Source organism: Malus sylvestris, chromosome 15 (genome assembly GCF_916048215.2).
Source record: "Malus sylvestris chromosome 15, drMalSylv7.2, whole genome shotgun sequence".
In the NCBI taxonomy this organism is placed as follows: Eukaryota; Viridiplantae; Streptophyta; class Magnoliopsida; order Rosales; family Rosaceae; genus Malus; species Malus sylvestris.
In genome coordinates this window covers 5,693,874-5,708,358 of record NC_062274.1, presented here as the reverse complement: position 1 = coordinate 5,708,358, position 14,485 = coordinate 5,693,874, and the positions used below count along the sequence as shown (strand labels likewise).

At 37.9% G+C, this 14,485-nt stretch overlaps 1 long non-coding RNA gene and 1 pseudogene across 1 annotated transcript; one reads left to right on the top strand and one right to left on the bottom strand.

The window, feature by feature from the left end:
- The first annotated feature begins 8,297 nt into the window (after positions 1-8,297).
- Positions 8,298-11,486, top strand: LOC126601400 (UDP-glucuronate:xylan alpha-glucuronosyltransferase 2-like; annotated as a pseudogene).
- Positions 11,487-13,460: 1,974 nt separating this feature from the next.
- LOC126603293 (uncharacterized) lies at positions 13,461-14,370 on the bottom strand. Its single transcript, XR_007616233.1, has 2 exons — positions 13,918-14,370; positions 13,461-13,806 (listed from the first exon to the last, which is right to left on the bottom strand). It is a non-coding gene; the product is annotated as an uncharacterized LOC126603293 (long non-coding RNA).
- Positions 14,371-14,485: the final 115 nt, after the last annotated feature.

Sequence of the window (14,485 nt, the reverse complement as noted above, 5' to 3'; positions counted from 1 at the left end):
CTTATAGCCTTTTTTTATTGTTAGCATACCCAATAAAGACACATCGGAGAGCACATGCATCAAGTTTACTCCGCTGATGAGAGTAGACATGCACATACGCAATACGCCCAAATATTTTTGGAGGAAGCTTTGATACAAAAACAAAAGAAACATGTTTTTGTAGCACATCAAGCGGTGTCTGAAAATCAAGAACTCTACTTGGAACAAGATTGATCAAATACACAACAGCCAAAACAACATGACCCCACAAATGATTAGGAACACATTTATCCAACATCAAGGAGCGAGCAACCTCCATTATTTGACGATTCTTTCGTTCGGACATACCATTTTGTTAGGGTGTAAACGGAGTAGTCGTCTGGTGAATAATACCATGATCATGAAAAAAATATGTCAAAGTGTGATTCACATATTCTCCTCCGTTATCAAACTTGAAGACCTTAACCTTGGTCTGAAACTGAGTAGACACCATTGTACAAAATTCTTGAAGAAGTAACGGAACATCACTCTTATTCTTCATCAATAACACCCAAGTTAACCAAGTACAATCATCAATAAAAGTAACAAACCAACAGAATCCATTAGAAGTAACTTTTGCTGGACCCCACACATCAGAATGTATCAAATCAAATGGCAAAGTAGCTTTAGAATCACTTACGGGAAAGGAAGCACGGTGACTCTTAGCCACGACACATGTTTCACACTTGAACTCTGAATCACTACAAGTGCGAAACAAAGAAGGAAATAGATGCTTCATATAACTGAATGATGGATGTCCCAATCGTCGATGCTACAACCAAATTTGATGTCTGTCATCCATTTTAGCACTTAAAACTTGATGATTATTTGAACCGGAAACAACAGTATCTTCCATAGTAAAGATGTACAAACCCCCAATTCTTTTACCATGACCAATTATCTTCTGAGTTTGAATGTTTTGAAAATAATAATACGTAGGGTAGAAGTGAGCATAACAATATAAGGTATCAAGAAGTTTTCGTACCGACAAAAGATTGCATTTACATCAGGAACAAGTAAAGCACGGACCAGTGATAACGTTGGAGTCAGAGAAATAATGTCTTCACCCTTCACAGAGGAAGGTGCTCCATTTGCACTAGTAATATACGGATCACGAACATAATCACATAATTCATCAAACACTCTAGGGTCACTAGTCACATGATCAGTGGCCCCAATATCAATTATCCATTTATTTGTTCCACCAAGATGCATAACAACACTATGATTATATTGAGCCATTGAACAAAATCACGAACAATAAAGGCATAAAATATACGCAGCGGAATGAAAACAATTTACCAGAACATTGTAGCAATCATTGTTCACAGCACTGTAGCAGAACACTATTCACGGCACTGTAGCAATATGTTCACAAAGCAGATCACTGTTCACGCACTGTAGCAAACGTTGTACTGTAACGCGACACTATTCATTTTTTTTTCTTTTCAACGAAGGAAATCACGAAAAATGTTGGCACAAAATTAAAGCACACAAGTCACCAAGAACGAACTGCTCTGATGCCATATTAAACTAAACATGATAAATACCAAAAATAAATATGACAATATATGGGAATTTCTTATATATTCATTAATCTCCAAAGTGGAGTATATATAAGAGTTGCAATTGGTATTACATATGTACTTCACCAATATGGGACAATAAACTATTATTTACACTTTAACTAATATATAACTCGCAACACTTTCTTCACGTCGCCATGTTTATGTTGTGTGCGTGTTTGGCTAACCAAAATGTAAACTGATCAATTACAATAAATTGGATCCGCACATGTAAGGGGGTGTGTTGAGAAATGATTATCACATTGATGGGAAAATGAGACCTTGCATGAGTTTATGAGTAAGTTGAACTACTCCTCATATTACCAATTAGTTTCACATATTATCAATTAATTTTATGGTGAAACCTCAACTTTAGATATTGTGGGATAAGCTCTCTGTTTTTTTTTTTTCAATGATATTATGAATGATGACTTATAAAACACAATTAAGATCCTTAAAATAGAATGTTAAATTGACTGACTAGGATGTCTCACAAATAGGCTAATCATTTGAAGAATCTTTCAATAAAAGATGGCTTAAAAACAAGTAAGCTAGTTATTTTTTTTCCTTTTAAATAATGGGGACAACTGGTGGCAAGCCACTGTTATCTACATTTTCCGGACACGAAAATGCTATGAGAAATTTCATCCTACCCGTGACCACAGTCACCAATTCAAAGCAACAATATGAACATAAGTAAATCAACGACTGAAGAAGGTCAAGATCTCTCTTCCATGGCACAAGTAAATCTACAACTGTAAACTGTGCTCGTTTGTGAGTAACGTGGGTTACAAGAAATATTCTCTCTCTCTCTCTGCGTTCTCTATGTTCTCTTCTTCCTACATTCTCTTGTTTCCTCATTTATGCAGATTATATGATACAATGATCAGTCAGATGTGGTAGGGAAATGATACGAGCATGTAAGATTAGTTGAACGAAACTACTTTGGTGTACCAACTAAAGTATCATCACAAATGAAAGATATTGCCTTTGTATTCACTTTAAAGTACCAACTAAACTACTTTGTATTCACTTTAAAGTACCGATATTGCCTTTGTCACCCTGACATACTACTATCTATTGCATCCGTGACAAAAAAAAATAAAAATAAATAAAAAAGCTATCTACTGCTTTTATTTAACACGAAGATAAGACAAATTTGAAAACAAAAAGTGTTAATTAATGGAAATATGTGTTCCTAGTGCTTATGACATGGCACGTTTAAAGGTTATTTCGTTTTCACTTTTTTCTTTTTTTAAATTTTGCTTGTAACATACTGAAATAATATGGTACATGTACTGTTGTGATGTAGATTTTGAGTTACGATCCTGTTAATTAGATCAATAAAACTAAGATCACACTTGTATTCCTCCCATGTATTTTCTCGTTTGCAAATAACGTATCTTGATCAAATAAAATTAAACTCATTCAACACGACTGAGCTTAATCTTTGATTTGGGTTGACGTCCACCTCATGCACGTTCATGGAGGAAGGCACCTGTGAGCTTTCAGCTTCGGATATCAGCGGATTGTCTTCAGACATTTTGAGGGTTGAACACGCTCGGATAGCAGTATAGCAGACGCAGGTTAATTTCCTGCTCTGATACCATGTTGATTTTCAAGGATTGAATTGTATTTCACTCATGAGTTCTTTTACAATTGTACAACAATATATAAGAGGATTAACCTCTTGCTTTGCTCCACAACAGGTGGCTTAGGAAAAATAAATAACAGCCCCTTAAATTAAGGGAGTTGACAACTTAGATTAAGAAGTTGACACCCTTGAATTAAGGAAGTTGTCTGGCTTAGGGAAAATAAATAACAGCCCCTTGAATTAAGGGAAGAAGTTGACAACCTAAGGACAAGCCCCTTGAATTAAGGACCGTAAGCTTCCCTTAATATTCAGAAACCGACTTCCAATACTCCCCCTTAAGCTGGATCCAGAAGGTTTATGGATCCAAGCTTGGACAGAAGCCATTGAAACTGATGAAAAGCCAAGGGCTTAGTGAAAATGTCAACCAGTTGGTCGAAGCTTCGTGTATACCGTGTCTGAATTACCTGCGACTGCACCTGTGCCCGAACGAAATGACAGTCAATCTCAATGTGTTTCGTTCTCTCGTGAAACACGGGATTAGATGTTATATGCATGGCTGCCTAATTGTCACAGAATAAGGACATAGGAAGAGTTGCAGGAAACCCTAAATCACACAGAAGACCTTTGAGCCAGATCAACTCACACGCAGTGAAAGCCATTGCATGGTACTCAGCTTCGGCACTGGATCTGGCGATAACAGTTTACTTTTTACTTTTCCAGGTGACCAAGTTTCCACCGACAAATGTACAGTAGCCGAAAGTGGACTTACGATCGATTGCGTTGTCTGCCCAATCAACATCACAATACCCTACGACTTGAGTGTTGTCATTCTTTCGCATGATGATACCACGACCCACTGAACCTTTTAAGTAGCGTAAGATCCGTTTGACCAGAGTCAAATGTTCAAGAGTCGAGGAGTGCATGAATTGGCTCACAAGACTTACAGAATAGGTGATGTCGGGTCTAGTGATTGTGAGGTAGATCAATTTTCTAACCAATCGCTGATAATAGGTGATATCAGTGAGTGGCGTGCCCTTCAAGCTAGGTTTTTGCTTACTGTTAAGATGAGTGGTGGCTGGTTTAGCATCGCTCATGTTAGCATCTTTGAGCAAATCCAAGACATACTTTCTTTGGTTAAGAAACAGTCCCTTGTGTGAGGTTGCCACTTATATACCAAGAAAGTACTTCAATATCCCAAGGTCTTTAATTGCAACTCTTTGTCTAAGAGACTGTTTGAAAGTGGAGATCTCGTCAGTATTATCACCGTAATTATCAGATCATTAACATAAATCAGCACAACTAATGTGTCCACACCTCATGTGCGAACAAATAATGAGGAATCAGCGTTGCTGCTTTTGAAACCAACACTAGTGAGAACTGAGCTCAGTTTGGCATACCAAGCTCGTGGGGACTGTTTTAGGCCATAAATGGCTTTGTGCAATCTGCACACCACATTCGGTTCATTGCTTTGTGGATGCCTTGGTGGCAATTTCATATAGACTTCTTCTTTGAGATCACCCTGCAAGAATGCATTCTTCACGTCCATTTGGTACATGGACCATCCTTTGTTTACAACTATAAACAATAACACTCTTACTGTGTTCATTTTGGCCACAGGTGTAAACGTTTCTTTGTAATCCACCTCGAATGTTTGAGTGAATCCCCGAGCCACCAGTCTTACTTTATGTCTCTCAATTGAACCATCTGACTTGAATTTGAGTTTATAAATCCATTTGCAACCCACTGCTTTCTTGCCTGTTGGAAGTTTGGTGATGCTCCAGGTATTGTGTTGATCTAGAGCTTTAAGTTCTTCTTGCATTGCCTCTTTCCACACATCTTGGTTGTTGGCCTCGTGGAAATTCTGAGGCTCCTGGTAACTGGATATAGTGCTTAGGAATGCAGCATAATCTGGTGTCACTCTCTTGTATGACACACAATTGGAGATGGGATGTGTGGGTTTGTACATGACAAAATCCTGAAATCTTGTGGGAGTTTTTCTAACACGCATTGGATTGCGTCGAGGAGCTGGAAGAGTTATTTCACACTCGTTCGCATCATCTTGATTGTCACAATTGTCATGCAGTGTATCCTCAGATTGAGACCCTTCATTACTATCTTCATTGGGAGAAGCATCAACGTTGACATAACTGAGCTCGCGTTGTTGTGGTCCCTCTAGTTCAATTCTTGGTAGTGGGAACACATCCAAGATGCCATCCCATTGGGCTGTGATTTCACTTGACTTGCTGAAAAAAAAAAGGTTAGTTTCATGAAATCGCACATCTTTGGACACAATCAATCTCCTTAGTTGGGGATTATAACACTTATATCTCTTTTGTGTAGAGGAATAACCAAGAAAAATACATTTGGCAGCTCTAGGATCTAATTTATCTCGGTGAAGAGATTGAACATGCACAAAACAGATACAACCAAACACTCTAAGATGTGAGAGGTCAATTTTCCTTCCTTTCATGACCTCGAGTGGAGACTTGAATTCCAAGACTCGGCTGGGTAATCTATTGATGATATATACTGCTACCATAACACCTTGAGACCAAAATCTCTTTGGTATATTCATTTGTAGCATTAGTGCTCTTGTTTTTTCAAGTAAGTCACGGTTTTTGCGTTCGGATGCACCATTTTGTTAAGGTGTTCCAACACAACTTGTTTGATGCATGATGCCATAAGTGCTCAAATATTGTTTCATGATATGAGACATATATTCGGTGCAATTGTCAGACCTTAAGGTTTGAATTTGAGAGTAGAAATGGTTTTTAACAAGGTTATGAAAGTCCTTAAAAACTTCCATAACTTCATTCTTAGACTTTAAGAGATATAACCATGTGACTCGAGAGAAGTCATCCACAAAAATCACAAAATACTTATAGCCATTAAATGATTCACTAGTTGGTCCCCATACATCTGAATGAACTAGTTCAAAACGTTTACTAGTTCTAGACAAGGAAGAGTTAAAAGGTAGTCGAGTGGATTTAGACAAGTGGCATGTTTCACATGAAATAGCATCCTTTCCTAAGTTTGGAAATAGAGTTGACAAAATGGGTGAAGAAGGATGAGCTAAACGTTGATGCCACAATTGATTATCTTGAATGGGGTTGAGCTTGGCTTGAAACCCTCTCGGATTGCTCTTTGATATGTAATAGAGACCATCTAAATAAAACCATTCACCAATCGTCTTCTTGGTGGCACAATCCTGAAAGATAACATTGTGAGGAGAAAAAATGGCTAAGCAATTCAAGGTATTTGTGATATTTCCCACAGATAGAAGTTGAAATGGGAAAGAAGGAACATATAAAGCCATTGATTCAATTTCGTCTGACATTAATTTTATTTTTTCCTTTCCTAAGACCTTTACATTCTCACCATTTGCAATTGAAACTTGAGAAGGGTTTGCAAATTTTTCAAATTTTTGAGACTTAGACACATGGTTGGTCATATGATCTGTGGCACCCGAATTTACAACCCAAAAATCATGCAACATATTTATTTTAAGAGCAGTTTTAAAGGCTTTCATGATACATTGCATGTCCTCTTGGGGTACAGGTTTCGTGTCTGCCTAGAACCCTGCAAACTTGCCAAGCAATGTCGTCGAGTTCCATTCTTCTATGCTATCAGCATGATCACTTCCAGCATCTCCTTTCTTGCTTTGAAGATACGACATAAACTCGTTCATGAGTTCAGCTGGATTCGCTGTGAAGTTCTTGAGTGGATCTGGCCCATTGGAGGTGGAGGTAGACGCATGATTCGCTCAATGTGGAGTACGGTTCATCCTTTGCACACCCTTGTTGTCCTTCATGAACTCAGGCTTTAACTCTGGGTGTAAAATCCAGCATGTGTCTTTGACGTGACCTGTATTATTGCAGTGTTGACACTTCAAGTTCGGATGTTTTCCTTTGTACCTCTTTTCGTTGGTTATATATGCCCTACACTAGTCGTTGTACCCATGTTCATGACTTTCCTCCTTACTTCTTCCCGTTGAATCGTCACACACACAGTGGTGAAGGAAGAAAGCTCAGTGTTCATGAGTATGTAACATCGAAGGTCTTCATACGTTGAATCAAGACTGGACAAGAGTTGAAATATCTTATCTTCTTCTTCTCTCTTTCGTAGCAGTGCTGCGTCGGTTGTATGAGGGCGATAGATTTCCAACTCATTCCACATGTTTTTCATGCTTCCTAGGAGTTGCACAAACGATTTGCCATCTTGCTGCAGATCGGAGATGTCCTTCTTTAATTGGAAGACCCGTGCATCATTGTTTTAGCTGCCATACATTTCCTTGACCGCTTCCCATAGCTGGTACGAGGATTCTGAGTAGCTGAATATTTCAGCTAATTTACGTTCCATGGAATTCAAGAGCCATGACATAACCAGTTGATCTTTGCTAAGCTAGGATTCATAGTTTGATGATGAAGCATCAGGTACTTTGATGCTTGCATTTATGAACCCCAGCTTGGACCTTCCACCTATCGCCAAAGACACAGCTCTCGACCAAGGCAAGTAATTAAACTCATTCAACACGACTAAGCTTAATCTTTGATTTGGGTTGACGTCCACCTCATACACGTTCATGGAGGAAGGCACATGTGAGCTTTCAGCTTCGGATATCAGCGGATTGTCTTCAGACATTTTGAGGGTTGAACACGCTCGGATAGCAGTATAGCAGACGCAGGCTAATTTTCCTGCTCTGATACCATGTTGATTTTCAAGGATTGAATTGTATTTCACTCATGAGTTCTTTTACAATTGTACAACAATATATAAGAGGATTAACCTCTTGCTTTACTCCACAATAGGTGGCTTAGGAAAAATAAATAACAGCCCCTTAAATTAAGGGAGTTGACAACTTAGAATAAGAAGTTGACACCCTTGAATTAAGGAAGTTGTCTGGCTTAGGGAAAATAAATAACAGCCCCTTGAATTAAGGGAAGAAGTTGACAACCTAAGGACAAGCCCCTTGAATTAAGGACCGTAAACTTCCCTTAATATTCAGAAACCGACTTCCAATAATACCAAAGTTGAATAAAAACTAAACCTCTTTCAAGATACTAATCTAATTGTCTTTCGGTTAACATAATTTGTGCCCTTCTGTCAACTGTTAATATTAATTTGTTGGCTTTGCGGCCGCTCATTTGTTTTTGTGTAAGCAAGTGGATAATGGAGTTAGGATCATGAAGGCAGTATTGGAGGAGACCGAAGGCAATATAACGATGTCTAAAGGCGGTATGAGCAACATAGAGGTGCCAAGCTTTTTGAATCGAACAATGGGAAAGGTGACGATGAAAATTGGTTTGGAAGAGAAAGATTTGAGTGAGTGGGATAAGCTTGGAAATACCATACAAATCGATTTTAACCATGTTTCGGATAACTTAAAATGGGATGATTTATTTCCTGAGCGGATCGACAAATTGGAAGAGAATGACTTCCCAACTTGCCTGCAGATACCAATGCCAGATTTTTGAATTTCCGAGATGATGGACATGGTGGTTGCTAAGTTGCCTTGCAAGTATCCGGAAGAAGGGTGGAGGAGGGAGATGTTTAGGCTCCAAGTTCATCTTATAACAACTAATCTGGCTGTGAGGAGAGGAAAGAGGGCTTGGAATAGGAAGACAAGGCAAGTGGTGATTTGGAGCAAGTGTAGGCCAATGGTAGAGATATTTAGGTGTAATGATTTGGTGAAACAGGAAGGGGATTGGTGGTTGTTTGGGCTAGATATGGTTTGGTTGCGGCAAAAGATATCATTGCCTATTAGCACTTGCAATTTGGCTTTGCCCTTATGGCGAGAACTCAAGAAATATGAACCAGTGAGGTTTTAGAATGTTGCGGCATGAAAGGTTCTATGCTAGAATGGAGAAGGGAAGGAAATCAGCCAAATTCTTGTGAGGGTGGACTTTCTTGTATTTGCCTAATTTCAGGAGATGACTTAGATGATGGCGTCATAGGAGGCTTATGTTTCTCATCACCCCCCCAAGGGAGACAAAACATAGTGGAGCTTGAGTTTGGGAACTAAGGAATGAAATCGTTCGCGAGTGAGTCCTTTAGTAAAGATACTGGCAAGTTGATGCGCAGATGTGATGTAGCGAGTGCGGAGAACACCAAAGTTGGGTAGCTCCCTAACAAAGTGATAGTCAATTTCAATGTGTCTAATCCTTGCATGAAAGATAGGGTTCGCAGCAATATGAAGAGCAGACATATTGTCAACAAAATTGCAAGGAGGTACACGCAAGGTGATGCCAAGTTCCCGAAATAAGTAGCAGAACCAACGAATTTCAGCTACCATAGTAGCAAAGGCACGATATTCAGCTTCTGTGCTAGACCTTGAGACAATAGATTGCTTTTTGGCAATCCATGTAAGAAGATTAGGTCCAAGAAAGATGCAAGCACCAGTGGTAGAGCGACAATCATCAACATTTCCAGCCCAATCGGAGTCCGAGAAATCATAAGGGTTGAAATAAGGTGCCTTGTGAAAAAGAAGACCATGAGAAAGAGTACCTTTAACATAGCAGAGGATACATTTTGCATTTGTAGATGTGTCGTGCATGGAGCATGCATAAATTGACACACTTGGTTGACTGCATAAGCTATGTCGGGTCGAGAAAGTGTTGTTAGTTTTATCTTCAAGTTTGACAATAACACCAAGATCATGAAATTCGAGAACATCCTCAAATTGTGACTTCCAACTAAGAAAATTTGTGCAATCCATTGGTGTGGTGAAGAGATTAGATATATTGAATGAGGTAGGAAGAGCAGAAGTGAAGCCCACCATGGTAGATTGAGTCTGACTGTCAGAGGTTCGAGAGGCACCAGATGCAGCGAAAGAGAGAGTCGAGTTATCAGTTTGCCATTGATAGTTAGCAGAAGAACAGAATAGGATCGACTGTTTGGGTGTTAGCCCTTTTAGGGCTCTGGTACGATCAAGAAATATAGACCGGAGAGGTTTTAGAATGCTGCGGCAAGAAAGGTTCTATGCTAGAATTCTTAACTAAGGTACTATCAGTCATGGTATTCGTTTATATATAATTACAAGAGTGGACCAACACAGTCCCATTTACAGAAAGTATATCAACATAATCAAACTAATTGAATGATTACACGTAAAGTAAATCAGCAATTGCAAGGGAAGGAAATCAGCCAAATTCTTATGAGGGTGGACTTTCTTGTGTTTGCCTAATTTCAGGAGATGACTGAGATAAGGGCGTCGTAGGAGGCTTATGTTTCTCATCAAGAACAAGGTATGCCTCCAACTTCTGCCCATATTGTTTTATTTTTCTTCTTCTTGCATCAGATCGGTGTACAATTATGCATACGATTTATAAATCGCATAAATTCACTTTATTGTATACAAACGTATAAAAACGTATGAAAATGTTCTTTATTGTTCCTCTAAGTCATTTCTAATAGATTTTCAACCTCCAAGTAGATTCAAAAGTCTTTATAGAATGACAAGTTTGCCATAACGCTAGTTGTATATAATTATTGATTAGTTTTTACAATAAACAAGAGATTATAAACAATCTAGTGACAAAAAAAAACAAAATCACAAACAGTGTGACCTGACGAAAGTATTTTTATTCTACAATAATTTCTGATAATGATAACTTGATAATTATCACAGGAATAGATCAAGTGTATGATCTGACTAAAATTCAGAGCACAACAAATAAACCCAAGCGATAAGCCTACGTCACAGTTCTCCACTCTTCCGACTCGTACGTTTGCGGCGCCATAACTCTAGCTAAGAGTCTACTCCAAACTGGCACCAAACGCGACCTCGTCCTCCTCCTGGACAATTTCATCTCTGCCCCCAAACGCGACGCACTCTCCGCAGCCGGGTGGAAGGTCTACTCCATTAAACGGATCCGAAACCCTAATGTAAAAAGGGCACCTATTTTGAGTACAACTATAGCAAGCTTCGTCTCTGGCAGCTCACCGAATACGACAAAATCGCTTTCATCGACGCCGACATCATTGTCCTTCGAAACCTCGACTTCCTCTTCCACTTTCCGCAAATGTCAGCCACAGTCGACTCCGATTACTGCTTCAACTCGGGCATCATAGTCATCGAGCCCTCCAACTGCACGTTCAAGTTTTTAATGGACCACGTAGATGACATCGTTTTGTACGGCAACGGCGACCAAGGGTACCTCAACGAGGTCTTCGTATGGTGGCACCGGGTGCTGAAGAGGGTTAATGCTATAAAGATTTTTCCAAAGAGTAGGACAAACGAGACGACGTTTATGGATGAACATTGGAAGATAAATATCACGGATCCTAGACGAGAACATTTGGTGGCATAAAAGAATATATATGTTTTTTAATTGGATAATGCTAGGGAAATTAAGTTTTTAAACTAAATTTGCAAACAAAATGATGTGTCACGATAGAAAATGAGTACGTTAATCAACATTTAAGAAATAATTCAAGATTAATGCCAACTATATCAACTTTTTAAACCAAATTTGCAAACCAAATGATGTGTCACAAATGAAAAATAAGCACATTAATCAACACTTAAGTAATAATTCAATCAACAACAACCACATATTTGGTTTACAAAATTTGGTTGAAAAAGGGTAATGCTAGGCAGACTAAATTTGTAAACAAAATTGGCTAAACTAAATGACATGGGAGTCGATGATTGAATTATTACTTAGGCGCTGATAAACATGCTCATTTTTATTGGTGACAAATCATTTAGTTTGCAAGTTTTGTCTACAAATTTAGTCTCTCTAACATTAACCATAATCCAATCATCAACATCATAATCATTTGATTTACAAAAATTGGTTTAGAAATTTAGTCTCCCTAGTATTAAACATAATCCAATCATCAACATCTTAATAATTTGGTTTACAAAAATTGGTTTAGAAATTTGGTCTCTCTAACATTACTCTTTTGAATTTCCTCTTTTCGGTTCTTATAAATTCGGATTTTATCTTTGTTTTTTTGTTGAAATATGTAATACATATATGCATCATGTACACAAATGGGATGATGGTGTTTTTCCTTTTTTTAATAACAAATTATGTTATACAAGATGTACAAACGAGAGTGTATCCTAACACATATTATATTTAACTGACCTAATTCGCGTCTACGTAATAATCATAATCAATCTTTATATTTCATAGGAAGAAAACAAAAAAGTTGTAGCAGTTGACCTTTTGGGGATTTGGGAATCTTGTTTGTTGCTGCATAAGGTTAAAGGAAAGTCCTCACATTTCAGTTGTTAAGCGTGTATGTACCACAAAAACCACCGGACGTGGCAGGAGCCACAAATCCCAAAATGTGACAGAAATGGAACATCTCTCGCCCACTCACTCACAAAACGCCACAGTCCAACAGTTATTCAAATTATGAAACCCACACTAAAATCAATGGTCCCGGCAGTTTTTTGCCCAGACGGGGAGCTTTTGGACCGTTGGGGGCTGCGTACGCGGAGAGTTTTATATCCATTAAGCTACATTCTTTTATGATTTAATTAAGCTACATTCTCGTATGTGTTACATTGTAATTTGATTTATGTTGATTCAAAATTAATACAACCATGAAAAGAAGAAAATAATTTTTACATATCTATTTTTATCTTCTCGCGCATTGATTTTTATATATGATCATCGAAATAAGCAAGTAAAACGAAATCAACTGTTATGACTAAAAAAATAAATGTGACAGACTAAAAAGAGTGATAAATAATACTCCTCCAAAGAAAAATGTGACATGGGCAATAGAGTCATTTTGAGCTAGAGTATCTTCAGTAAAGACATTATCCACGATGGGCGGTGCCTTTTTTTATTTTATGTAATAATTATCTTTAGTTATGAACAGTGTGTGTTCCAAGTCTTAATCAAACACTATTTATTAATTAAATCAAAATATCTTAACTTAATCTTTGTACTGTCCTATAGTTTTATCTTATGAAAAAAATTAAGGAAAGCAATCACATACGGATGCCTTTTCTAACTAATACATTATACATGTCTGTTGGTGCCCACTGCCCATCCACAACTAGCACATACACAAACAAAACAAACGCAATAATAAATAAATATTTTATGACAAAATATTTGAATATTACATTCCAATCAAGAATAATTAATTGCAAAATATCATCAACAATTGAAGAAAAAAAATGCTTATTCAGGCTATTAATAACGATCAGTTGCAATGATTCTATCTCTATCTTTTTTTTTTCATTTGCAATCTGATTTTCTTTACTTTATTTGATCTAACGATTGAAAATAGACTTAGGGCCCGTTTGTTTCACCGGATTAGGAAGGACTGGACTGGACTAGATTATAATCCCTTGTTTGGTCTGCACCCGGATTAAGTTTAATGACACTAAGTCGGACTCGCACCGACTAACAGCTTCCCTAGCTGTTCTTAGTGAGACCCCCCAGAAACTGGAGGATTGCTAGTCCCGTCTCTAATGCGTGTGTCGTCTGCAAGCATGCGATGCCAATCTCCATCATCTCGTGAACCCAGTCACAAAATCTTGCCTTCTCCTTTGTACATGAGCTACAGCACCTTCTCTAGTCATCAAATCAGAAACTCGCCGATCTCTGTCCTACGAACCCAATCCCCTCTTTGCTTCAGCGATGAATTTGTCCAGTTAAGCTTGCAATAAGTTTAATCCACCATAAACAACAATTCAATTCAAAGATTAAAGCTTATAAATCCCAATTACATAAAATATCAAAATCTGTGATAAACCCATAAATCTATTACCTTGGGTTGCAGTGCACTACTCCAGAAATTTGTAGGAAAAAACGAAATCAAATTGTAAAACATAAATTATAGTAGAAATTTGATATGTGATTTCCAATTTGCAATGCTCTCTCTGCTTTGAGGAACAAGAAAAAAGACCTCCTTTTGAGGAAGAAAATACACAGATCCTCCCTTTTAATACACAGATCCTCCTTTGAGGAAGAAAACTGGGAGAAATGGGGGAGAAAAAGAGAGAAAGGAGGGAGATGGTCGACCGGAGGAAAAAAGGGGAAGAAAATGAGGGAGAGGGGAGTGAGAGAGTGGGTGCAAAAAATGTCAATATTACAGGTTGAGTATCCCCAGAATGTACATTTAATTCGTGGCAACCATGAAGCTGCAGATATCAATGCTCTATTTGGCTTTCGCATGGAATGCATTGAACGAATGGTACTGTATTTTAACTACATCATATCTGTGATTTTTATTTGTAGTGTAGAAGTTTCGAGATAGGAAGGAAAATAATAAATTAATAATATAATATAATATTTATGAATTAAACAAATATAATATTATAATTTATTAATTAGTC